General features: G+C 37.6%; 1 long non-coding RNA gene across 1 annotated transcript in view; it reads left to right on the forward strand.

Annotated features, from left to right (window-relative positions):
* The first annotated feature begins 536 nt into the window (after window positions 1-536).
* LOC106867575 (uncharacterized) overlaps window positions 537-3953 on the forward strand; it is a 43816-nt gene continuing 40399 nt past the window's right edge. Inside the window, exon 1 of the long non-coding RNA XR_001409163.2 lies at window positions 537-646. This is a non-coding gene — a long non-coding RNA (uncharacterized LOC106867575). The remainder of the gene's footprint in view (window positions 647-3953) is intronic.

Genomic DNA, 3953 nt, shown 5'->3' on the forward strand with positions numbered 1-3953 from the left:
TTCAATATATTCTTCAGCGTTAGAACATCATCAACAGGTCCAGGCGTAGCTGTGTAGTAAGAAGCTTGTTTCTCAAACATATAGTTCCAGGTTCAATCCCACTGCGTGGCACCTTGGGCAACTGACTTCTATTATATCCTCGGGCCAACTAAAGCCTTGTGAGTAGATTTGCTAGACGGAAACTGAAAGAAACCTGTCGCATCTATCTATCTATCTATCTATTTACTTGTGTGTGTGTCTTTGTCTCTGTGTTTGTCCCCTCCACTATTATTTAACCGTTGGTGTGTTTACGTCCCTGTAACGTAGTGGTTCGAACAAAATGTCCGATAAAATAAGTACCAGGCTTAACAAAAAAAACCCCAGAAAATAAGATCTGGAATCGTTTCATTCGACTAAAAATTCAAGGCGGTGCTCCAGCATGGCCGCAGCCTAATGACTAACGCAAGTAAAAAACACGACTGGTTTATACCCTTCCTTGTTTACATTCTTTTGCGTATGACGAGTCATTCAGTCGTCACTAAGAGTTTTCACCTCACGTGAAGTCCTTCACATGACAAAAGGAATTTTTCTCGCGACCGAAAGACAGCATGTGACGAGAAGAATTCGAGCAACGACCGACTGATTCACCAGGCACAAACAAAAACGGGTATTGAGTACTATTTCTCTTTCTTTTCTTTATTCACTTTTTTCTGAAAACTATCTATCTACCAACTTTTTTTTTATCTATCTGTCTATCTATCTATCTATCTATCTAGCTAGCTAGCTAGCTAGCTAGCTTTCTAGCTAGTTATCTAGCTAGCTATCTAGCTAGCTATCTAGCTAGCTACCTACCTACCTACCTATCTACCTACCTATCTACCTACCTACCTGCCTGCCTGCCTGTCTGTCTGTCTGTCTGTCTGCTTGTCTATTTGTCTGTCTGTCTGTCTGTCTATCTCTGTCCCCCTCTCTCTCTCTAGCGATCTATCTATCTGTCTATCTATTCTTACTGTCTGCCTCTCTGTCTGTTTGTATTTATGTATATATGTATGCATAATGTATGTATGCATGCATTCATGTATGTATGCATGTATATTTGTGTATGTATATTTATGTAGGTATATTCGTGCATATACATATGTACACACGCATGCACTCACACACACACACACACAAACATATATATATGCAGGTATGTGTGTGAGCGTGTGTGCGCGCATATGTATATAAGGGCATTGTGTGTATGTGTATAGGTATATATATGTGTTTGTGTTTGTGAATATATATACACATGTATACATATACAGACACATACATACATACATACATACATACATACATACATACATACATACATATATACATACATACATATATACATACATACATACATACATACATACATACACAATCAACGAATGCCACATTCGCAAATAATCTATAATGATTAGAAAGAAAATAGGGTGATTCCAAGAAAGATATTGCTTTAAACTCGTCTATAAATCAATCAATAAATGATTTAGTTAAGACATTTCTTTATAATTAAATCACCCTATGTAAACTACATTAAATAGCTCTGCAATATAATTAAATATTAATAGATAGCAGCTAAAAAGTCAGGTAAACTAGGTGAGCACTTTTTGTTTGCATTACGCGAGTTGGCAGAAACGTTAGCGCGTCACGCAAAACGCTTGGTGGCATTTTTGTTTGTCATTACGTTCTGAGTTCAAATTCCGCCGAAGTCGACTTTGTCTTTCATCCTTTCGAGATCGATGAAATAAATACCAGTTGAGCATTGCGATCGATATAATTAACTTGACTTCTTACTTGAAATAATTCCAGGTCTTGTGCCGTTGGCAGAAAGAATAATTGCAGATAGGAACAAAACTGTTTACTGACTTTGCGTTATTTTACCAATTTATGGATTTAAGGCGGCAGAATCGTTAACAACACCGATTATAGCAGCGACTCCATTAATTCCTGGGGATATCTGAAGAAGGAATTTTTATTCCGAAATATTATATCAGACTATGGATGATTAAATTACAACAGTTATCATAGTCCATTGTTTGTATTATAGTGCATTGTGTCATTCAAAACATTTTATTCTTTACAAACAATACACAATGCTTCAAGCGAACTACAATACTGTCCAATAAGTCAGGCGTTGCAAGTGGCTGTAACCTTCTAGTCCATAGGTTCTCAAAGTGAGCGCTATCGCCTCCTTGGTGGGCGTTGAGAGGGTCCAGGTGGGCGCTGGTGTCTAAGGGGGTAGTTCGGGGTGGGGGGATAGAGGAAAAGGAGGCGTTGGAAGGAAGGCAGTGGATTGGGGGACGCTATGAATTTATACAAACGATATAATATTATATTAAATATCAAATGATTCATAGTTTATATAAATTAGTAAAATATAGAATATTTATTTATTCATAAAAATAAGGAGAGGACGCTGACGGTATTATGTGGCCATGAGTGGGGAGGGGCGGTGGCCCTAAAAGTTTGAGAACCTCTGGAGTAGCCCCTTCTACCAAAATCGGGCAAAGCGGTGATTTGGCAGAATCGTTGACACGCCAGACAAAATTCGTAGTGACTTTTCGTCCGCCTTTATGATCTGAGTTCAAAATCACTGTGGCACACTTTACCTTTCATCCTTTCGAGGTCGATGAAATAAGCACCAGTTGAATACTAGGATTTACAGAATCAACTTGATTTATAGATTTAAGGGGGGGGGGTGAATCGTTAGAACACCGAACTAAACGCTTAATAGCATTTCTTCCGTCTTTACATTCTGAGTTTAAATGCCGCCGAGTCGACTTTGTTTTCCATCTTTCGGTATTGGTAGAATAAGTATCAGCTTAGCAGTGGGGCCCATGTAATAGGCGTAACTCCTACCCCACAATATCGCTGGCCTTGTGTCAAAATCTGAAAAGGCTGCGAACTGGCAGAAACGTTAGCACGCCAGACAAAATGCTTAGCGACATTTCTTGTGGCTTTACGTTTTGAGTTCAAAATCTGCTGAGGTCGATTTTGTCATTCATGCTTTCAGAGTTGGTAAAATAAGAACTTGTTGAGAACTGGAGTCGATGTAGCTGATTTAACCCTTCAACATAAAAAAAAAAAAAAGAATCCCTGGCCTTGCCCCGAATTTCAAACCGTTTTAAATCATTATTTAATGATGAGCAGTTACGAACAAAGACAAAGGTTTAGGTGTTAAAAATGTCCAAAAATGTTAAGATACAGATTAAAAATAAGTGATACGAAGCAGTAGAGTTGTTGTCACTTTTTCTACAATAAATTACGAAATCACTTTAGTGTCTCAATCGTTTGAATAATAGGCAAATAAAGATTCTAGTGGTCGATTGTTCAAACAAATGAGACAGCGTGACGATATCTAAACAAAAATATTCGAATATATCGAAATATACTGAGACATCGAAAACGATTTGAAAATGAATCACGTATACACCTGTTTAAATGACTTACGCAAGGCACGTGATATATCAGTCTATTTATTCCCCATTCCACCAAGTATATCTTTATGCTTTCTGTATTACATGTGTAAACGCGCTCAAGTCAATGGAAATGGCTTTTATCAATGAAGATTTAGTGATGAAGGATGACTAAATGCTCATTTTTCTTTCTCGTTGTATAACTGTCTTTCAAGGCATGGAGAAATACATTACATGAGAAATAACTTATTTAAGCCATTTGAGAACTGAGGATTCTTCGATAAATATCGGCAGAAGCGCCTGCAAGAATCCACCAATTCCTATCTTTTGTTCAAAATTGTAAAAATATTATAATATGCTGTTGCAAGTCGCAGAGAGACAAAGATCACACACTCTGACGCATTCATGTAAGACGAAACGTATTCTGTGACAGACCAATCGATTTCGTAACAATTATTCTTTAAACTCCAGATATATTCTGAGAGTGCAAGCACTGGGACGATTTCCTGAATACATGAATATATA

This window comes from Octopus bimaculoides, chromosome 11 (assembly GCF_001194135.2).
Source record: "Octopus bimaculoides isolate UCB-OBI-ISO-001 chromosome 11, ASM119413v2, whole genome shotgun sequence".
Taxonomy (NCBI): Eukaryota; Metazoa; Mollusca; class Cephalopoda; order Octopoda; family Octopodidae; genus Octopus; species Octopus bimaculoides.